General features: G+C 49.2%; 1 pseudogene; it reads left to right on the top strand.

Annotated features, from left to right (window-relative positions):
- The first annotated feature begins 1121 nt into the window (after positions 1-1121).
- Positions 1122-1900, top strand: LOC142574084 (exportin-1 pseudogene; annotated as a pseudogene).
- The last annotated feature ends 22271 nt before the right edge of the window (positions 1901-24171 follow it).

Consider the following 24171-nt stretch of genomic DNA (forward strand, 5'->3'; position numbering starts at 1 on the left):
AATAGACACCCTTGTGGCGCCGGCTGGCGATTCGGAATGTTGGAAATGGGAATAGAATAACGAAAAGATATGCAGATCCCACGAACTGTGGGAATCGATGTAAGCGAAGCTTTCCCTGCTGGATGCTTTGATTGATGATAATTAGCGGTGATGTTGACAGCGAAAGCTTAATTTTTTTCAATGTTTAGTTTATGAGTCTGTGAGTACCTTGTTTAGCTTTTGTTTACTTGTGTTATGCTTTGGTTATTGTTTTTATTCTTATAATTTTTGTGCTTTGCTTTTGTTTATCTGTGCTTTGCTTTTGTTTATCTGTTCTTTCCTTATGTTTATCCATTACTTGTTTCTTTTCCTTTGCTACTTGAGGTAGACATTAGATTTGATTTTTTTTAAATTTTAGTAGATTTAGTAACAACACTAGACATGATTTAAGCTTTCTACATATGTACAGGCGCCGACAAAAGTGGTGTACTCCATGCAGCGGGAGCTGGAGCAACGGCAAACTAAACTGCATCGCAACGCCATCTACAGGCAGCATCTGGGATCGAGACAACCAATGGTTGCCCTTTATTATCTGCAAGCATGTCGCTTGACTCGTGTCAATGTTTCGTGCTTCAGCTCGCCAAAATGCCGAGCGACGCCGCTGCAGTAGCAATCTGCATGGAGTATACCACTTTTGTCGGCGCCTGTACATTACACAATTCTGCACTTTCAGAACTGTTTAGATCGATCTAAGAAGTCCCGCTTGAATCAGGCGTCCGCTCCGCCGGTCTCGGGTAGCTGCCGCTGCAGCCGCCTCACCTCCGCTTCTCGTTGCCGCACCTGGGGCCTGTTTCACCTCCGCAGCGGGTCGGGCCGGTATTTCACTATATTCGGGATCGGCCCACGTATGGGGAGTGCTTAACGCCTGCTTCACCTCCGCCGCGGGTCGGCCCGGTATGCACTGTCTCCGGGATCGGCCCACGTATGGGAAGCTTTTTGCTTACGACATGAAAATTTCCTTGGTTGGTAGAGGTATACAGCTGCGCTGTAAAAGTCACAGGCCTGCACAGCACACGCAGCATAGTCACAGCGTAAGGTGGAGGAGTGGCTCAAGGAGCTTCCATTTGTGGAAGTCCCAAAGACCTTCGATGCGGCGTGTGAGTGCACGTTGAGCATGATCAACAAGGATTTTGAAGAATTTCCCTAGCATAGGACAAACTTCTTCCTTCTACTCCAAGCTGTTGTTACTCACTGCTTCCCCGCACTTCTGAGCATCCCCCCAGCACAGATCAAGCTCGTCTTAGACTTTATCATCTGGGCTTTCAAGCACACCATGAGGAATGTGGCTGACGTCGGTCCGCAGATCCTGTACCAGCAGCTTCAAAACATTGGCCAAGAAGAAGTGGCATCACAAAGCTTCTACCAGACGTACTACACAGACATCATGCAGCACCTGTTCTCTGTGGTGACGGACACATCTCGCACAGCTGGCCTGTCGATGCAGGCATCCATCCTGGCCTACATGTTCAGCATAGTGGAGGCAAACAAGGTCACGGTGCTACTCAATCCAACAATGCAAGCCAATGGGATCACCAACGTGGTCTACGTGCAGGACTTTGTGGCCAACCTATTGAAGACTGCGTTCAGCCACCTCTCCGATGCACAAGCGAAGATTACTGTTCAACGTTTCTTCAACCTCAACCAGGACATCCAGGCTTTCAAGGAACACCTGAAGGATTTCCTTGTCCAAATAAGGGTGTACACTGGTGAGGACGACAGCGACCTGTTCCTTGAAGAGCGGGAAGCAGCACTGCGGCAGGCAAAGGAAGAGAAGCGCAAGATCCGCATGCTCGTCCCCGGAATCCTCAACCCCTACGAGATTCCCGAAGAGACGCAGGGCTGAGCCACCATTGTATTTATATAGAGCTCTCGTTCCTTCCCTACCGCGAAGTCCCTTCGCTTCGTTTTCACGAGAACGATCTGAACTGTCCGCCCGGCGTCGACGGCGAGCTGCGGATTGTGCTGCAGCTTGTCATGCTCTCTGCACAGCGGTCTGCTGAACCCGATGTTGCCTGGTTGCAGTTGCGCGCGTAGCTCTACGATTTGCTTCTTCAGCAGCGTTTGTTACCTAGCGAGGAAGCGCCATAACGTGTACCGAAGAGTAAACACAGGTATCCAGACTACGTCGCACACATGTCACATATATACCTTCAGCAGTGGCATGGTATGTTGCTGTTGTTGACGACGATGATAATGATGGTTTGTTGGCATCCCCTTCGAAACGGGATGGTGACAAATTGTCGCATAGCCTGCTTGAGTTTACCAGGTACAGCTAAATGCAGCATGCAACTGCTATTAGCGGCGAGTTGGAGTGGCGCCCTCTCGCGAGTGACGTCACAGACAGGACGCCGGTCGCTCCGGCTCACTCGGCTGCCGCGCACGCTCGTTCCCTTTATTGTGCATGCTTGGGGTTGCTGGTGGCTCAAGCCGCACTTATTGAAGGATATGTCGACTTCTTTCTGCTGTCATGCCTGAGCCAAATTTTTTTTCTTCAAAACCGCGTGAGTCGAGAAAATTTGCGGCTTGGATGACGCAAGTTATTAGCGCTGAAGCGGTCTATTGGTTTGGCAATGTATATATGCGCCATGTCCGTCCATAGATTTTGCGTAAATAGAATGTCTGGGAATTCAACACGCAAAAATTATGTGTTATGATTCGCTATTAACGCCAGTGGCGTAGCAACAGGGGGAGCCGGGGGGCCGTAGGCCCCGGGTGCACGGGGCCAGTAGGGGGGGGGGGGGGGGTGTCATTTACGTCTGAAGACACCCGAAAATTGTCGATATCCTCGCCTTCCTCGACTACACCTGGGGAGTGGGGGGGGGGGGTGACAGAAGAGCTAAGGGCCCCGGGTGCCATACGACCTAGCTACGCCACTGATTAACACTTAACGTATTATTAGTAGTTAGCTAGAGAGAGATCGAGTTTTACGTGGGAGAAAAATCTTGGTATTTGGTATCAACGTTATAAATCCGTGTTAGGACACTGCCCAGCGTACTTTCAACATGATTCTTATTGCTCAGGTCAGTTGTTCTAGTCAAACATGGCCACTTTATTAATGCGCAAAAGGAAGAGCTAGGCGCGCATTTTGCATGAAAAAGTTTTCTACTACTTCCATCGTTCTCCGAAACAGGCACCCAGAAAACGCACAGCTCATGGCTGTTAACACGACGGCGCGTCATGTACCGTATGTATATAGTTTCCGCGTAACACAACAAGAATCACCTGAAAGAAAAGTTTCGTGATTAAGGCCGAGAGCCAATCAATTGCAAGCTATGAAATGTTTCATCATGGCCCTCAGTAGCCTTTATCGACAATATGGCACACTCCTCACGCAACGGAAGCAACCGACTGTCGTTATGGCGAGGCACGCAATGTTTGCGAAACCCATCAGTTCGCTACTACTTCGAATTGAAACCATGAAGCAGTTTCTCTTGCAATGCCTAAAGTGTACTCTAGGTGCTACAACGAAGTTTAGGCTGCCTTGAATTGAACTGAGAATTATTCGCTTCATCAGTATACATAAAAGAGAACCAGGAAGACACCACAAGAATCACGCGAATTCACTAGATTCTTTACTTCCACCGGGGAACATTGACATCTCCAAAATGTTCCATATTAGTAATACATGAGGCTTCGGCTTCTTTTTGACAGCAGCCACACGGTGCAAAAGGAAAAATACACTCAAATATTTAGGCCGAGCAGCCTGTGTCAGCTCGCTAAACAGCTTCGTCATGTCTGTTCCTCAAGCAACACGCTCCGGTCAGTTGCTCAGGTCAGTTGAACCTGAAGCACGGAAAAGGAAACAAGCATCGGTATATTCATCTTCATATGCTGGAAATTGCTGCAAGCCTCAATTAGCTATACCTCAATTTACCACCACTTAAGTTTAACAAGTGAAGAACGGCCTAATTTTGAGAAGCACTTAAAGACGCAAGTGGTGCTGGTAGAATACAAACTACAGTGTTAGTTAAGTTCTCGTGTGACTGCCGAACGTTTCTGTGAAGAAATGCAATAATTCAGTATTATACCATGAACTACTCGTCGTGAGCAAACACTTTTTAGCGGATAATATCAAGGTAAATGTTGTAGAATTCATATATAGCCAGTGGTTGTGACATGCTTGTTGCTTCGCTAAAACACGTTGGCGGGCTAGTTGGTTAGAATCCATGATAGAGTGCATACGCGCGACTGAACGGGGACGTAGAAAAAAAAACAGACACACAGAGACAGCGCTGTCTCTGTGTATCTGTTTCTTTCTACGTCGTTCAGTCGCGCTTATACACTCTATCATGGATGCTTGTTGCACCACGACAGGTATGGTATCCTAAGTGGATTCTTATGTGCTATGTTATTGCGCTTATGCTTTTAGTATTCACGTGAGCTACCGCTGCAATCTGCAGATCCGCGCATGAAAATCCCGCAGTGGGCTGGTCGGAGCTCCATCGGCTGGCACTGTAGCGTGGCCTTTGAGCAGTATATTGCCGTCTAGGAAATAAGCTCTTTGAATAAATTTTCGTGAACGAAGGCGTCGTAAAAATATGTTTGCGACGACCATCACAAGTGTACAAGCATAGGGAACGACAGCTTAACAAACGAAAACCCTGCAGAATGCGCCCAGACAGCACCCGAACTGTAGTATACGACAGGCACGAGTCCGTGCACTGACGTCACGTGAGCGGCGATCGCAGCGCCCCTGTAGGTCGCTCTCGCGGCTAACACGCCACTGCTACGTGTCGGGACACCTGAAGTATTATAACGGAACTGCAATACAAATTTTATACGTATCGACGGAACTGGGCGCGCTTGTCAAACGGCACGATACGATGGCAATGATGATGATGATGATGATTTAATGATATCCCCTTTGAAACGGGATGGTGAAAAAAAAGATATGCAGATCCCACGCAGTGTGGGAATCGATGTAAGCGAAGCATTCCTTGCTGCATGCTTTGATTGACGATAATTAGCGGTGATTTTGAAGGCTAAAGGTTAATTTGTTCAACGTTTAGTCTAACGCGAGAATTGTGAGGCGGTGTTAAACGTTACCTTGCAGGCGCCACTGCTGTTTGTCTGCGTAGTACAGAGAACACACAGGGAGAGGTGTTTGCTTGAGGCGTTGTTGCGCGCCATATTTGATAACCACTGAGAGGGCTGAGCATAGTCATTGCCTCACATGGCACGTCGCATTGTGGCAGAAGTATTAAACTTCAATTGGATTAATGGGCTGCACGTGCCAAAACCACGCTAGGATTATGAGGCACGCCGTAGTGGCGGACTAAAGATTAATTTTGACACGGTGATGTTGTTTAATGTGTCCCAAATCTAAGTGCACGTGCGTTTTCTATTTCGCCCACGTCGAAATGAGGCTGCCGCAGTTGGGATCAGATCCACGGCCTCTAGCCATGGCCGCAAAGTTAACGCGGCGGGCACAGAAGTGTCGATCTGACAGGTGGACCGCTTCCGTAGTGTCGCCTGGACCCTGCGGTGCGCTTTGATTAATGAGGCTCTGCTTCTACACGCCCTGCGTATTTTGTCCGCTTGACATATTTGCATGGTGTTCGTTTTTCATAAATAGCAGCAACGTACTGCACCGTACCTTGAAAAGCTTATCCAGTTTCCCCGCAACCGCCGTCGTATAGCAGTAGGGTTTGCTTGCCTTCTCACGTAACCCTCCGCCCCCCCCCCCTCCCCTGTGGACAGCAAGCTAACAATTTAGGTTTGAAATTTAGTGCTAGAAAATCAGGTGTTATGGTATTCAATGAAAACAATGAACGGACAGTGGCAATACAGGGCTAGGAAATACCTCGTGTAAGAGAATATAAATATCTTGGTATATGGATAAACGAAGGCAATATGTGTATGGAAACACAGGAAAAAATAATAACAGTAAAGGGGAAGAGAAATGCGGCCATAATGGAAGCACAGAGCGCTGGGGATACAATAGGTACGAGCTGCTCCGGGGTACGTGGAAAGGTGTAATGGTTCCAGGACTTACTTTTGGAAATGCGGTTGTTTGCTTTGAATCAGGGGTACAACCAGGACTCGATGGGAACCAAATGTCAGTGGGACGCCTCGCATTGGGCGCTCTCGGGAAGACTACAAATGAAGCTGTGCAGGGCGATATGGGCTGGGCTAGTTTTGAAGTGAGGGAAGCTCGCAGTAAAATTGATTATGTAGAACGACTGAGGAATATGGAAGAAATTAAATGGGCTGGGTCAGTATTGAAGTATCTGTACAAGAAGAACATTAATTCACAGTGGAGGAAAAGAACTAGGAAGGTTACCAGCAAGTATGCGGCCTGTAGGGTGGGCAACACAGCAACAAAGAACGTTGTTGGAATCTCAGCGCTGACGCCCGTTGTTGCACCTGGGTCGCAAGCCCCAAGGGTAGCGTTGGCCTGGCGGCCTGGGGCACAACTGGAAGCATTCGAAGGTCCCGGCAAAGCATGAGTCGACTGGTAACAGAACAACTTGTTTATTCTAGCATCGCAAAAGAGCGGGCGGTCAGGTCGACCGAAGTGGAGAGACGGGAGAGCAAGTTACTCAACAGAAGAAATCGAAGCCTCTCTCGGCGTCCGGGGGCAGCTGCTTTTATACTCTCGCAGTTGAGGGCAAGAAGGAACGCCTCTATAGACGCGCACGTGACGTCGCCGCTCGGGCACGTTGGCACGAGTAGGTGACGCATCCGCCGGGCCGGCGCCGCTCGGGCACGTTGAGACGAGTAGGTGACGCATCCGCCGGGCCGACGCCGCTCGGGAACGTGGAGACGAGTAGGTGACGCATCCGCCGGGCCGGCGTCGGTCAGACCTCCTCGCCTCACAGTTGGGGGAGCCCCTCTCCCCGGCTGCCGCGCTTCGACAAGCGTGGGCACCAACATGCACACACACACACACGCGCACACGAAGACACGTGGCATTGAAACATGCCTGGACGCGCTTGGCGGGAAGCGTATCGGCGGCGCTGAACGGCCCAAAATGTCTGCCGCTTTGAACGAAGCCCCGGCGTCCGTTGCATCCGCGCCGGCTATACCGCGCGTCGTAGGCGAAACGTAACAGACCGCCCCGCCGGGGGAAGGAGATCCCGATGGTCAGGGGACTGCATCCGCTGTCCGGAGGGATGTCGCTCGATGATGCTCATAACCGAAGTCGGGCGTCCCTCGACGTTTCTTGAGCGCAGCGCACAGAGAAGGCCTCGTTCTCTCGTTCAGGTTCACACAGGACACTGCAAAGTGACTTCGGGAGAGTTCACATTTTTGTTCTCGTTCCCGGCAAGCGTTAGAACTACGCCGAAACTCAACCGCTCAGTCAGCAAGCACGGCACAATCCTCACTAAGCCCTGCCAGGCTCTTTCCCCTTTTATACCACTGCCTAGTTCCTTACAGTAGTCTAGCAGCACTCAGAACGCGTCCACAAATTGGAAAATTGCACTAGAAAGCACATCATCGCTTTGAAACACTACGCAAAAGCAATATGTTAAAAATCCTGCCTCAGGAAGAAAAACATCAGTAACAAACAATTTTGAGGCTGATTCCTACGTTAGGGGCTTCGACTTAAGCCATCGGCGTTACCGTTGAGACTCCCCTTTTTGTAACGCACCTCAAAGGAATATGGTTGCAAAGCGAGGCTCCAGCGCAGGAGACGGCCATTTTTGGGAGAGATGGTCTGCAGCCATTGGAGAGGGCAGTGATCCGTCTCAACGATAAACCTCGAGCCGGCTAGGTAGCATGACAATTTCTGAACGGCCCACACGATACACGCACACTCTTTCTCGGTGGCGCTGTACGCCTGCTCACGACTGGTCAGCTTACGACTAGCATACAGGACGGGGTGTTCTACTTCTCCATTTTCCCGTTGGCACAGTACAACGCCCATGCCTCGCTCACTAGCATCGCACTGAACAACGAACCCTTTTGTGTAGTCGGGCGATCGTAGCACAGGCTGGCTTGTTAGGGCACTCTTTAGGGCGCTAAAAGCTCTTTCCTTTGTCTCGTCCCAGACGACTGTTTGCGGCTCTGTCTTTCTTAGAGCATCCGTCAGGGGAGCCGCGATATCAGAGTACCTGGGGATGTACCTCTGATAGTAGCCGGCGACACCTAAGAACGACCGAATATCGGTCTTCGTGCGCGGTTGCGGGAAGTCTCGCACAGCGGCCACCTTTATTTCAGAGGGGCGGCGACGACCCTGACTAATCACGTGACCGAGGTAGACAACCTCGGCCTGTGCTAACTGGCACTTAGGAGCCTTGACTGTCAAGCCCGCTTCGCGCAGGCGGGTTAATACTGCCCGCAAGTGTGCCATATGCTCAGACCAGGATGCGGAGAATATCGCTACGTCGTCTAGATACGGTAAAGCGAATTCTTGCTGTCCCCGCAACACTTTATCCATGAGGCTTAAAAAGCAGTATGGCGCGTTCTTCAAACCAAAACTCAAAACTTTAGGACGGAACGTTCCCATTGGTGAGATGAACGCCGCATACCTACTAGCCTCTTCTGTAAGTGGAACCTGCCAATAACCCCTGACAAGATCTAGGGTGGAAATAAACTGAGCGCTACTAACTTTCTCAAGGCGCTCCTCGATGTTAGGGATCGGATAAATTTGATCCTTAGTGATGGAATTAAGCTTGCGGTAGTCGACGCAAGGACGAGGTTCCTTGCCCGGTACCTCAACTAAAATCAAAGGGGAGGTATAATCACTCTCACCCGCCTCAATAACACCGAGCTGTAGCATTTTCTTTACCTCAGCCTCCATAATATCACTCTGGCGGGGTGACACCCGATACGCCTTGGATCGTACTGGCTCTGGGGAGGTAAGTTCTATGTCATGAGTAAGGACAGAAGTCCTACCAGGCCTCTCAGAGAACAGACCTTGAAACCCTTGTAAGAGCTGGTGTAGTTCGGTTTTCTGCTCAGGCGACAGCGATTAAGATTAAGACAGCGACACTGATTAAGTCACTAATGACTTGATCGGTGTCTTTCCTGTTCGTCACTGAGCCTAGTCCCGGAAGCTCGACCGGAAGCTCTTCAGGAACGTTTACCATCATGCACACCACTGCTTCCCGTTGTTTATAGGGTTTGAGCAGATTACAGTGGTAAACTTGCTGTGCTTTCCGCTTTCCTGGCAGACTCACCACGTAGTTGACGTCCGACAGTTTTTGAACAATTCGTGCTGGGCCCTCCCACTGCACGTCTAGTTTGTTTTTTAGCGATGTGCGCAATATCATGACCTCATCGCCCACCTCAAAACGACGGGCCCTGGCTGTCCGATCATAATAAACCTTAGCCCTCTGCTGGGCCTTTGCCATTGCTTCACCTGACAACTCCTGTGCCCTTCTTAAGCGTTCGAGGAGCTTAAGCACGTAGTCCACCACGACTGGGTCGTCGCCCCTGCCTTCCCACGATTCTCGTAGCATGCGAAGCGGAGATCGCAGCGAGCGACCGTACACCAGCTCAGCTGGCGAAAACCCCGTAGCCGCATGCGGCGCGGTCCTTAATGCAAACATCACCCCAGGCAGACACAGCTCCCAGTCAGTTTCATGTTCAAAGCACAATGCTCTCAACACGCGCTTCATGACGGAGTGGAGCTTCTCAACGAAATTCGACTGGGGGTGGTACACTGAGCTGTGTAACAGCTTTACCCCGCACCTTTCGAGAAAGGCTGTCGTCAAAGCGCTAGTAAACACTGTGCCCTGATCTGATTGGATTTCCGCAGGAAAACCAACTCGCGCAAATATGGACAGTAGTGCATTGACTATCTCAACTGAGCTGAGTTCTTTAAGCGGCACTGCTTCAGGGAACTTTGTCGCTGGGCAGATCACAGTCAAAATGTGTCTGTACCCCGTGGCTGTTACCGGCAGAGGTCCCACTGTATCAATAACGAGCCGTCTAAAAGGCTCCGTAACGATAGGTACCAATCTCAACGGCGCCCTCGATTTGTCCCCTGGTTTGCCCACCCGCTGACAGGTGTCACATGTCTTCACAAAGTGGTCTGCGTCCCGAAAACACCCTGGCCAATAGTACTCTTGCAAGAGACGGTCCTTAGTTTTCTTAACTCCTAGGTGTCCGGACCACGAACCCCCATGCGACAAGCGCAACAGATCCTGACGGTAGCACTGAGGCACGATCAGCTGATCGAACTCCACTCCCCTGCGGTCTAGATACTTCCGGTACAGGACCCCACCTCTTTCCACAAAGCGAGCATTTTTCTTGGCGATACCTTCCTTGATAATGCAGCGTATGTTTTCTAGGCTGCCATCCTTTTTTTTGCTCGGCTATCAAAGCCGACCGGCTGACTTTTAGCAACCTATTAAGTCCGTCTGACGTGGGCGCGATGAGCAAATCTGCAGATAGCCCTTCTAACTTTCCCGTGTCGGGCATTTCCTCTCCAGTATCTGGTGCCTTTAACGTTACAGACTCAATTTTATTCAGTTCGGGCGTGCTCTGAATATCAGCTTGCTGCGCCTCTGACCCTTTTTCATTGTTTGACAACGTCGGCGCCGCAACTACCGCCTTTGCAGCGAGCTCCCGAACCTTCGATCTGGTTAAGGCCTGAACGCTAGCCTCACCAAACAAAAGCCCCTTCTCGCGCAGGAGGTGATCGGACCTGTTCGAAAATAGGTACGGGTACTGGGGGGGCAGCATAGATGACACTGCGGCCTCCGTCTCAAGTGCTCCGAAAGGTCCTTCAATAAGCACTTTGGCTGTGGGCAGACACACGCTATGAGCTTCCACGGCTTGCTTGATCCATGCGCACTCGCCCGTGAACATATCGGGTTCTACGTAAGAGGGGTGAACTACATCCATCGTAGCTGCGGAATCGCGAAGCACTCGGCACTCTTTCCCGTTCACGAGGAGGTCTCGCATGTAAGGCTCGAGAAGCTTCATGTTCTCGTCAGTGCTGCATAATGATAAAAACACGACTTTTGTTTTTGTTTCCGGACACTGTGCCGAAAAGTGACCCGGCTTCTGGCACGTATAACACACGCGCGCTTGCCTCGTCTCGAACCGCTTTCTGCGTTGGGCTTCGGCTGCCGCCGTCTCCTTACGTTCTGTCGGACTGCTTTCACTCGCATCCGCACTACGTGTGTCCCCCTTTAATCTCATGGGCGTGAACTTCGGCCTCTCAAACTTCGAGCCAAATTCACCCTTTTGACCGTCCTTAGCTCCGCGAGCCCGACGCGTCACAAACTCCTCGGCTAGCTCAGCGGCTTTAGCCACTGTACTAACGTCTGGCCTATCCAAGACCCAGTACCCCACGTTCTCAGGTAACCGACTATAAAACTGTTCTAGCCCGAAACACTGCAGAACTTTCTCGTGGTCACCAAACGCTTTCTCTTCTTTGAGCCACTCCTGCATGTTTGACATTAACCTGTAGGCAAACTCTGTATATGACTCACTTCTGCCTTTCTTATTTTCCCGAAACTTCCGACGGAAAGCCTCCGCTGACAGCCTGTACTTCTTTAGCAGACTCGATTTCACTTTGTCGAAATCCTCTGCCTCCTCTCTCTTCAAGCGAGCGACTACGTCGGCCGCCTCGCCGGGTAACAAAGTGAGCAAGCGCTGTGGCCACGTTTCCCGAGAGAACCCCTGCTTCTCGCAAGTTCGCTCAAAGTTAACCAGGAACAAACCAATGTCCTCTCCAAGCTTAAACGGCCGCATCAGGTCAGTCATTTTGAACAATACTCGTTCTCCTGCACCGTGTGCCTGACTTCCATTACGAGCGCGTTCCATCTCTACCTCGAGACGCTTCATTTCCAAAGCGTGGTCGCGCTCTTCTTTTTCTTTCTCTTTTTGTTCTTTAAGTTCGCGCTCCTGTTTCTCTTTTTGCTCTTTAAGTTCGCGCTCCTGTCTTTTTGCAGTCTCCCTCTCCTCAATGGTCTCAAGGCATTCCGACAGCTCGTCATCCTCAGCTTCTAACTCAAGAATAGCCCTTAGCAGTTCTGGTTTTCTGAGTTTGTCCGAGACATCCAGACCCAACTCTCTTGCAAGCTCCAGCAATTTCGGTTTGCGCAACGACTTCAAATCCATGGCTGCTCTGAATGCTGCTTTCTCTACTGCCTATTATTGTCTTGCCGCAAACTAACCCGGCAGCAACGACAACCACAATTACCAGCTCTGTTTCTGACACTAACAAAAGCCTGGCAAAACTCAGAAGAAGAAAGTCCCGCACTCACCAAACCTCGCAGCCAAGAATTCAGCGCAGTCGTTCCGCTGCAGGCAACCAGTCATCACATAGGGCTCGTTGCACTGCTCCCGGATGGTCGTTGTGCTGCTCAGCATACAGTCAACTGCATATCTTCGCTGCTGGCCTCCGTTGTCGCGATCTCACCGCTGGCAGACAGTTGTTGGAATCTCAGCGCTGACGCCCGTTGTTGCACCTGGGTCGCAAGCCCCCAAGGGTAGCGTTGGCCTGGCGGCCTGGGGCACAACTGGAAGCATTCGAAGGTCCCGGCAAAGCATGAGTCGACTGGTAACAGAACAACTTGTTTATTCTAGCATCGCAAAAGAGCGGGCGGTCAGGTCGACCGAAGTGGAGAGACGGGAGAGCAAGTTACTCAACAGAAGAAATCGGAGCCTCTCTCGGCGTCCGGGGGCAGCTGCTTTTATACTCTCGCAGTTGAGGGCAAGAAGGAACGCCTCTATAGACGCGCACGTGACGTCGCCGCTCGGGCACGTTGAGACGAGTAGGTGACGCATCCGCCGGGCCGGCGCCGCTAGGGCACGTGGAGACGAGTAGGTGACGCATCCGCCGGGCCGGCGGCGGTCAGACCTCCTCGCCTCACAGTTGGGGGAGCCCCTCTCCCCGGCTGCCGCGCTTCGACAAGCGTGGGCACCAACATGTACACACACACACACGCACACGAAGACACGTGGCATTGGAACATGCCTGGACGCGCTTGGCGGGGAGGCGTAGCGGCGGCGCCGAACGGGCCAAAATGTCTGCCGCTTTGAACGAAGCCCCGGCGTCCGTTGCATCCGCGCCGCCTATACCGCGGGTCGTAGGCGAAACGTAACAACGTCAAGCGGAAAGTCAGAGAGGCTGAAATAATCTCATGGGTGGTGGCAATAAAAAAGAAACCTGCCATGAGTAACTACTTAAGAGGAAAAAATGAAATCGGGAAAGAAACAATTTATGATAACTCAAAGGGAAGCTCATTACTTTTTGAAGCGAGATCGGCATGCCTAAGAACACGCACCTATAAAGCGAGATATAGGAAGGAAGAAGAAGCATGTGCTTGCTGCGGTATAGCTAGGGAAACGATGGAGAATGTTTTATTAGAATGTGAAGACGTCTGCCCAGCGGTCTATTTAGGCACCACTGGCCTCTTTGAAGCCCTTGGGTTCAGCGAGAGCAGTGGAAAAGTAAACATGTTCGCAATAGAGATTAGTAAGAAGCGATTGGAAGATTGGTGGAAGAAAAGTAGGGAAACGACAAAAAACGGAGACGTACAAAAGCACAGTTCACAATAGGGGATCAGAAAATTTGTTTGTGGGAGTTCATAGGGTTTCTTTTTCTTCTTTTTTAACCTAGGTAGGACATTAAGCAGTATAATAGCGAGAGCTTGGTGGCGCAACCCACCGCCCCGTTCCAAAGGGGACGCTCATAACATCTATCCATCCATCCATCCGATAGTGTCCCTCCATGGCGTCCCTGGATATGCTCCCGCAGGGAGCAGTGTCGCATAGGTCCGCCGTTATGTCCCCGCTCTGCAGTGAAGCAACTCTTCGAGCGTTCAGGAGGCAAATGCAGCGCTAGTGTTCCATTTGCTTTCTCTTCTGCTGGTCGTGAGCTACATGCGGCAATTGTTCGCAAGCGGTGAGCAAGATGACACTTTTTATTGCAAACTACGCTCGACCGATTGGCGCCGCCGGCGGGGTGCCAACTCCCCGAAATATTTAGTTTGTATGTACATATATACACGCACATATACAACACACGCACGAACGTAGATATAGGAGTAGGACGCCCCTTGAAATGAAATCCTCACTACGCCCGTGTCTCGAACAGCTCAAACATTCGCGTGCAAACGCACATTACTTTGCAACAAAAAAGCGGTGAGCACATTATGTGAGCACATTTTAGCTGTCGAGACCTGACGAATAACGATCGTGGCCAAGAGAACTACCGTGCCTGCAGTTATGTCAGTGACCGTTAACCGTGGCCGTCATTCATCACGAACCGTCATTCACAGCTGCAGCACGTTTTCGATATATGCGGTACAGACGCGTAGATATAAACGCATTTCAAATGTTCCCATGCGCACATTTTATGCAAAGCTTATTTTCACGATTCATACCGCAAACTTAACAGCTGCTTCGTAGAAGCAAATCTGCAAGTGGAAAAAGATTCAAGATGCATGAGCTTCTCGATCAAATTTATTTCATACAAGGGAATGAATGAGCAATCGCTGGTGGCAGCAGGGGATGAGTGCTGGTTCTTGGAGCCTTGGGGGCAGAATTCAAAGCCACTGGAAAGGCAACAATTAAGTTATTAAGAGTAAGAGCAGGTTATTTTTATTGCAGTAATCACATAAGATGGAAAACTTGCAAATTGTTCACACATTGCCTACTGTAATATGACAAAACATTTTTATCACTTCATGCTACTCAGGTTAATTTACTATAACACAGCGCTTATTAACCGTACAAAAATAATTTCACACTACTCACATCGACCAAGGCTGATGGAACAAACAACGTATTGCGGGCGGTAAATGCTGAAGCTCTCACAGCTGTCTCATCAGCGGGAGCGCACGATGTTTTCGCATACTACAAAACAATGAACACGAGGACATTGATCGACTTTACATGAAAAATCAGAACGCCGACAAAAAAAAAACAGAGTAGAAAAAAGCCAGGATGCAGCGGGCAAATTGTATCTGCTAGTATTTACTCTGTTTAGAACACACTGTTATAGAGCCGCATAGTCAGAACAATCGTACGAGCTACACAGCGAATGGGGCGAGTTGGTAAGTTAACATTCTTGCGCGTATGTGCAGCGCGACACAGACGTGCCGTCCATTTTATGTCCGGCGTCTCTGCCGCGCAGCACGTATACTCCAAAGATTGCACAAGCGAACAACCTCTCATGCCAGGCGTACGCATTTCAGAGTTGTTGCGTTTGGAGGCTATCCCACCGTTAGCAACCTGTTTCTTGCGTACTCCAGGGTAGCGTACCGTACTGCTGCCGAGAAGTAGCGGCGCCTGCCTGCAGCCCGCCGACAACGCCAGCGACCCAATAAGTAATGTCGGTCGAGCTTCGATAGGCAGGCGCCGCTACTTCTTGGCAGCAGTACGGTACGCTACCCTGGAGTACGCAACAGCGTGTACAGGAGTGTTACTCGAGATAAATGCCGCTTTAGTGTAAACAAGCCGAACTCACCTCTGTAAACAAGGCGAACGCACCTCGGACATCCTGGTCCCGTTCGGAGCTGGCCGGTCTCGTCCGTCCGCGCGGCACCGAGAAAAAGCTTTGCCACCTTCCGTGCGATTTGTGAAGTTTGGTGCGCTGCCCGCCGTCATACTGGAATACAAGCGTCAGAATGATGTGTTTCGTACCACTTCAGCAAAGTTAGTATCGTCGAATACCGTACCTGCAACCCGGAGCCGATCAGTGCAACGCACGCTCGACGGTCCGCTGATTGCAGTTTCGATCGCATTGACAGAAACGAGCCGGCGTCGCGCCCGTAAAGTTGGCTTCGCAGCGGCGCAGGTGAACATTTGACATCATTTTTGTACCACGTGATAACGCTCGGCGAATAGCGGTGCGAGCGGCGCCGGAAAAGTTATGCGCAACTCTGCTCCCTGTGTGAGCATATATGCAGGAACACTAGCACACGAGATATTCATTTGAGGGATCACCAGCCGTTTGTGCGCAGGCCGAGTAAGAGCGGGCGTGAGAAAGAAAATCCTGAGGGTTTTTGCTCCTTGAATGAGGGCGAGCTCCATCAATGGAAAAACTGGCGCCACCGTCAGCGTGACGTGGCATGAGGGATCACGTGGACACAGCGGCCGCGTCGACTGCTTCAGAAGCCCCGAAGCGAGCTGAAAACGAAAGTTTGAAATCCCGCCCGCTCTGCGGTTCAGATTAAGTGGTGGGGCTTTCCCGCCTTGGGTGTCTGCTTGACAACATTTGAAATAACTATAATCGGTAGTGGCTGCTTTTGGTGGCGTGCAGCATGGTAGGCTACCGCTCGGTGTCACAGTGCCGGACGTTCTAAACGGAGCCTGGTGTCAGCCTTCTTCCCACATAGCCGCAGGACAAGAAGCTGCGTGAAGCTTGGCTCGCGAAAATTTGGACCGGCAAAATCGCCTACAACTCGGGCATGCAGCAAGCACAAACGCGAGGAATATTTACGGCGCCGGGGCTGCGATGTTCGGTGAGTAGCAGAAAACGCGCACTGAGGCGTTCGCCCGCGCTCGCTGCCCGGCTAATGCCACTACGGTTTGGTCTATGAACTTGTTGATGCTATAGACACTGGCAAGTTTACTGGAATGGAAAGGGAGTGATAAGAAGCACATTAAACAAAGGCATGGCATATGGTCATGTTTGTGTTATGAATTAACGCACTGGATTACGAAAAAGAAGCATTGCGAAATCGCCCGCTGATTGCATACAGTGCGACACAACTTTAGAAATAATATTGAAACGTCCAAGAATTTAGAAGAAAAAAAATATTGAATCGTCGTGACCGCACATCACAGACGCCGTAGGCGTCGAAGTCCCTTGTTAAAACGAAATTGTTTTTGGTAACGTCCACGCAACAATGGTTGCTTGTGTACTGTCAAATGTTCATATTCTGCGGCGTAAAGCTGACGGCACGGTGCGAAAACGCTCTCAGTGAAAGCGAAACATTGTGCGCGGACCCGCATGGAGACGCGCGGTCGGTCGCCGCGAACCCGTGCGATTGCTGCATGCATTGAGGCTTGGTTCTGTTATGCGCCATTTGGTTATACAGGTACCGCCCACTATAAGAGCACATTTCACATAGTTTGCGCTCAGCGATTGCCGACCTTTCACGCAAGACGGTTCGGGAGACTCCATAGCGGCGACCGTGCGCGGCGCCTTTCACTGTATACGTGTTCGGTAAAGAGATGGCGTCTGTAAACGATTTTGTGCTTTCAGTCTGCCCAAGATTATTATTTTCGACAGTAATAAAGTTCCCTTGTTTTGAGAGTACTTACAGAAATGCACAGGAGTACTGCGGCGTGGTGTTCCTATTAAGCGCCGTAAGCGAAACCTATATGAGAAGTGCGCCGCGTGATCCCTCATACTACGCAAGGGAGGCGCTTCCGACAGATGGCGACTCCGTAAGTCCTCGCCCCCAATATGACCGTGCCTAGGCACTATGGAGGAGGTTACTTGGCGCCTGTTGTATGTGTTGGACCCCCAGACACGCCGGCATTCCGGAGTGCGGTCGAGTTTACTCTCCGCCGCTCGCTGCCCGCTCGGTGAGCCAGTAGCCACGGACGCCCCATTTAGTGATCGCGGTGTCTGAAGGGGCACGGTTCTGACTGGTGTTCTATAAGTAACGGGTCACTTTTTCGGCGCGACGATAAATTATATTTTTTACAAGCACTGCTCCAGGTGGGGGGCACATGTAACCGGCAAACGGAGGCCTCAGGAGAGCACCTGAGGTTATAATAAAGCAGGCGGCGCAGGATCTTCAGGGCACCCAAGGGGTAGCGGGGTGATCAAAGCTGGAAGCAGGCTGGCCCGTGGGTTGGGGCTGCGGACGCCGAAGCGTGCCTGGAGGTGTTCGCATAAAAAATTGGCTGTCCACTATCGCGGACAGCCGATCTTGTACACCCATGGCACGCGCAGGCCTCGGGGAGCCCCAACCCACAGACCACGCCGGGTTCTAGCTTTGGTGTCGACATTACCGCTTTGGTGTCCTAGAGGCGCCGCCAATAATGCGAAATAATGACACGTTGTTAGAATCAGCAAAAAAAAAAAAAGCCGATCCCACGCACTGTGGGAATCGATGTAATCGAAGCTTTCCGTGGTGGATGCTTTGATTGACGATAATTAGCGGCAATGTTGAGGCTAAAGCTTAATTTCTTCAACGTTTAAGCTAACACGAGGGTGGTGGGTTGATGTTAAGCGTTATACCTCGGGTGCACCACTGCTGTTTGTCTGGGTAGTACACAGAACACGCAGGGACATGTGTTTGCTTGATGTGTTGTTGTGCGCCATATTTTATAACCTCTGAGAGGGTTGAGCGTTGTCATTTTCTCACATGGCACATCCCATTGTGGCAGAAGGATTAAACTTGAATTGGATTATGGGGTTGTACGTGGCAAAATCACACTCGGATTATTAGGCAAGCAGTAGTGGCGGACTCCTGATTAATTCCCCCGACCTCCTGCTTAGCAGCCCAACACCATGGCCACTAAGCAACCGCCGCGGGTCGCGAAGTATTTGTCACAACAAAGCGAGCATGTTTAAGACGTCGAGCTCAAATTAAGTTAACAAATCATTGTTTTATGCCACTTAAGTGAGCAAATACGGCCGTGGACGTTTTTCAACTGTCATTCGTCGCTTCATTACTTGGAGCGTGCCTTGCACCTCACAATTGCAAAGGTTTTGGCGAATTGGCAGGTAAGTGCTTTTTTCTCAGTTGACAAAGTGTCTCGATCATATTTTGGCCTTGTCGTTCGGGCTCGAATGTGAGAGGGCACTACCGCTGATGCATCATAGACAGCAATCAGCTGAGACTAAACAACGTGAAGACTGAACAAATACGGGCTAGCAAGCGCGAGAGAAATGCTAATTTTCGAATACTCGACGTGTGTTGCAGTGTACTCCAACCTTAGTTCTGTTGTTCTAAGCGCGAGAAAGCATCGGCACGAATGAGCTCGGTTCCAGCATTCGCGTCTTGATCTTGGCACAGGAAGAAGCACAGAGCTTACAAAGCTCCAGCACGGAGCGCTTACGAAGCTAGATTTGACGCGTAACAACCACTGGGCGTTTCTTTTGGAGCAAGACGAGCTAAACAATTATCTAAACTCATTTGCAACAGCGGAAATCAGTTCACGCGTTTTTATGCAGTTGACGCTTTATTATGTGTTTTTACGAATGCCTCCGCTGGTTCTTTTTTTATTTTTTGTCTTGTTTTTGCTTTTATGTCTTAGTTCGTTTAACAGAAATTCGCCAGACCGACACGAACTGCGACAATCCACTTGAGCCGCCTGGCTGCTTCCCCCGGTTTTGAAGGGAAGCGGTACAATATGATGCCTACATCCTCTTCGCGGTTGTGACATCCTTAATCGGCGCTTGTTCTTTGTGTTCACACTTCTCACGAAGGAGCTGCCAAGAGGCCGTGGTGAATCCATCGGAAAATTGGAAAAGCAGGCTTTCAGGCAGGCCTGCGCGCACGACGGACAATGGTGAAATGACGGTGAGGGCCTACCCGCGGGTGCTCACCGCTACTGCTAGGTGGCGCGACATGTACAGGCAAACTTCATTGCAGTGTGCGAAACTAACGCGGCGGGCACAGAAGTGTTGATTTGACGATTGACCGCTTCCGTAGTGTCTCTTGGACCCTGCGGTGCGCTTTAATTAATGCGGCTCTGCTTCTGCACGCCTTGCGTAAGTTGCCCGCTTGACATATTTGCATGGCGCCTATTTTTCAGAAATAGCAGCGCCGTACTGTGCCGTGCCTGGAACTTAAGCTTAGCCGGTTTCCCCGCAAGCGCTGTCGTATAGTAGTGGGGTTTCCTTGCCTTCTCACGTCACCTCCCCCCTCTCTTATATTACACCTTACTGCAGTAATTGTTTTTCTTCCTTTGTAAAACTATAGTGAAGGGTGTTCAGGTAAAGACACCTGAACAAACAAATTTTCAGTCAACTGCCTATTGCGTCAAGTGTGTATGAGATGAAATTGCTTGACTAACAGCTACGTACTTTTTTGGGCTGTGCTAAAAAATTCACAGCTCGAATATTAAAAGCTACTGCAAGTCTGGATTTTTTAAAAAATAATGGAAGCACGTAGAGTTATACAGGAGATTTAGGTGGAATTAACAGTTTTCTGCATGTGATGCACCACACTGCTTTCACAGAAGTGTCGTAAAAAAGCCAGCTCACATTTTCATGATTATGCACTGCTTGGGTTGTTTCTGAATATGAAAGAGGTTACTACTAAGTAAATATATTTAATCTACTACAGCTTATGTGAAGCAGGATGCAAGAGGAATGAATGTCGTCATTTAACATACGGTAAGGGCCTAACTGTGTTTTGAATTATTCCCTATAATGTAGCTATGTCAATCCTGTGAGAAAAACTTTCGCTACACTCCCACAGAATGCTACTTTTGGAATCCCTGCAGTGAAAAGGCACATAATGAAATCACACTTGCAGGTGTAGCTGATATCCATTGCTTGCTGGTCAATGGATATGTTCCTACACAAGATCTAATGGGTTACCAGAGTCGAAATATCAATGGTTGGTCATTGATTGACCAGTAATATTTTAGACTGGCTACATGTTGAGAGCTATGGCACATAAGCAAGTATGGGCCTCATTATATTTAGTACAGTTCCCTTTGTAAAAGAGCACCACTTGATAAAGCTCACTACATCAAAATATTTGCACGCACATACACTAGTGTTTTTGTTTTTTCTCTGAAATTCGCATTGTGATTTAATTGCCAAAAAAGAGGTAGTTGCGGCTCGGTGCTTTTTGTTACTGTTTACATGCTAAAAGAGCACTGCACTGCTCTTAGTAGCGTATTTATCTCTGTCGAAATAAAACCTGAGTGCCAAGCAGTATTCAAGCGAATGAAAGTTATTAACGTATCTGATTGTTCACCTCAGTTACTAAAGTTTGTCCAGTTCTTCATACGCTATGTTATTTCGAACCTTATACTACCTTGTGAAGTAGCTTTTTCGCACAAAACCTTTTGTAGGATTTCCGGAATCTATAAAATAACATCACCATATTCCCTAAGTTTATTCGGTGCGATCTAATCGTTACCGTCGCGGTTCACGAATGCTGCATCTGATCGGCGTATATAGAATACACAATCTATTCTAGATACGCGAGTGCCCATGCGTTATTAGGGCGGAGAAAGTGCACAGGGGAATGCAAGTCCAAAAAAACAACTAATATACGCGCTGCATCTTACGCCGCGCGCTAAAAAAGGGCAGCGCCTTTTTCTTCACAATCTAATCCAGTCAGCTGTTTCGATGCGCTTTGTTTGCGATTAGGCGGAAAAGCGGTGCACAGCGATGCAAAAGCGCCCACGGTCGATCGACGATACGCTAGGCATGTCGCCTGCAAAAACGGAGTGCGGGTTCGCCCATAGACTTGGTTGCTTCTGAGGCAAGATGGCGGACCTACGCGCAACTCTGCTACCTACGGTAGCATATACAGTAATTCTAGGAGGTGCTAGTGTTCCTGTATATGCTCCCGCAGGGAGCAGAGTTGCGCATACCTTTTCCGGCGCCGCTCGCACCGCTATTGGCCGAGCGCGAAAACTGACGTCAAATGATCCGCGCCGCTGCGAAGCCAACTTTACGGGCGCATCGCCAACTCATGCGAATTTGTCGTTTCCGTCAGTGCCATCGCCATTGCAATCAGCGGACCGTCGATCGTGCGTTGAGAGGAGCAGCTGCGGGTTTCAGGTACGGTATTCGACGATGTGAAGTCAAGGACCTTGGTGAAGTGATACGAAACACATCGTACTGGCACTTGTATTCCAGTATGACGGGGAGCGGCGCACCACACTGCACAAACCGCACGGAAGTCGGTTTGTAAATAGGAGTAAATGCTTCAGCCAAGCAAACTAGCTGGAGACACACTGATACTATAGTGAGAGTGTTGTTTCTAACAAGTCTGGGCTTCTTGAGTTTGAATGCACCCTTCAGAGTTTAAAATTGAAATGAGTAATATGTACCTCTCTCGTCAACCGCAATTTCTGAAGAGCTAGGACATCGTTGCAGAAAGCACACTAGGGAACAAGGATAAAACGGGTGCTAAGTTGGCATATGCATATTTAGCTCTCGGGCTGTGATAATTGTAATATATTCCTTCTCCGTGTGAAGTTTTGAGAACAGTAAAATTTATTCTAGTCAATTTATTGTCTTGAAGTGCACAGGCTTATTTATTTTGTTAACTAATTGCTGCCATAGAAGCTAAGCCGCAACTGTATGTGTGCTAGCTTGTGAGCATCATGTATCGGCCAGTGGAACAAAAACTTGTCGTTCATTTAAACACGCTAGAAATTTACGTTGTGCTTTGGTGAATGCTGTTTCATGTGGGCGGGAGTGGAGTGAATGCACTGTTCAATGACGTAAAATTTCCTTGCCTCTGATGCGATAGGTCACAAAGCTTTGTAACCTGGCTTTTTGGCCAAAAGCTGCTTCAGTGATTTCATTGATTTGATACAGTGTCTTCAACTACTGGCTTTTTTCCGAGTGGTAAGAGATCAAGAAAAATGTCTTGTCAGATTACAGTCTGCACTGTGTGAATAATTACTCTGCAAGTTTGCCATCTTGATGTGATTAGTGCAATAAAAAATAACCTACTCTTAATAGCTTGTTGCCTTTCCAGTTTCTTTGAATTCTGCCCCCAAGGTTCCAAGAACCAGCACACTTGGCCTGCTGCCAGCAGCCGTTCATGCATTCCCTTGTATGAAATAAATTTGATCTAGAAGCTCTTGCATCTTGAATCTTTTTGTACTTGCAGATTTGCTGCTACTATATAGCTGATTAGTCTGCGGTATGAATGAATCGTAAAAGCAAGCTTTGCTTAAAATGTGCGCATGTGAACATTTGAAATGCGCTTAAATCTGTGTCTGCACCGCATGTATCGAAAACGTGCAGCTGTTGTGAACGATGGTTAGTGATAAATGACGCTCTGTTAACGGTCACTGACATAACTGCAGGCACGATAGCTCTCTTGGCGACGGTCATTAATCGGCTGGTTTCGGCAGCCAAAATGCGCTAAGTGTCCACCTTACGTGTGTGAAGTTTTAAACACTCTTTAAAACATTTCTTGCTTTCTGACAGTGATAAGACAACTTCATATACATGCTGAAAATCATTGCACCGCGTTTTGTGGCAACGTACTGCGCGTTTGCGAGCGAACTTTGGAGCTGTTCGAGCCACGGGAGTATATTATTTTGTGGAATGGAAGGCGGTCCTACCCCCTATTTGTACGTTCATGTGTGTGTTTGTATATGCGTGTTTACATAGGTACATACAAAGTTTCGGTTGGTTGGAAACCCACCCCCTACGACTGCACGAATGACTCGTTCGAGCGTAGCCTGTATTAAGAAGTGCCCTTTGCTAAGCGCCTGCGAACAATTGGCGCTTGTAGCTCGCGACCACTAGAGAAGGCGGAACACCGCGCGGCATTTGGCTCCTGCGCGCACGAGGAGTGGCTTCGCTGCAGAGCTGGATCACGACGGCGGACCTATGCGCAACTCTGCTCCCTGCGGGAGCATATACAGGAACACTAGGAGGTGCTGTCGAACAGCGCCGCGAATGGCAGAAGTCGGAGCACTGGCATGTGAAGCAGACGACGGGACGAAGGCGCTGTCGGTTCTTCCAGCGGGTTTTAAGAGGAAGCTTTAGCTCGGGCCCAACTCCGACGCGGCCTATTCAAATACATCTAAAACGCAAAAACGTTTTTATGAGGTAACCCCTGGACCGATTTTGATGAAATTTGTTGCATTTGAAAGAGAAAGTTAAATTCTAGTGACCGTTGGAAGCGGAATTTCGATTTAGGGCTTCAATTTTCTTAAAACGTTTTTCAAATATTTGACCGTTTGAAAAAAATAGAAGCACGAAGTTTACAAATTCATAGCTCTGCATCAAGAACTGATATCGCGGTTCTGTAAACGGCATCCATTAGATCATTCAAAGCGGACAAATTCAATATGTCATTTTAAATCTTACGTGAATGTGTTACGTTGGTTACAATGGTTTTGCAAAAGTTGTATTTACCTATGATTAAATTTTTTCTATATTTATGTGTAACATATCAATTTTGTCCGCTTTAGATGTACTATTAGATGCAATTCACAGAATTGTATTATCATTTTTAGTGGTTGAGTTACGGAGTTGTAAACTTGATAGTTTCGTTTTTTGAAACTTTTCGATTTTTGCCAATTTTTAATAAAAAATTGACAATC

The sequence above is a fragment of the Dermacentor variabilis genome, chromosome 3, assembly GCF_050947875.1.
Source record: "Dermacentor variabilis isolate Ectoservices chromosome 3, ASM5094787v1, whole genome shotgun sequence".
In the NCBI taxonomy this organism is placed as follows: domain Eukaryota; kingdom Metazoa; phylum Arthropoda; class Arachnida; order Ixodida; family Ixodidae; genus Dermacentor; species Dermacentor variabilis.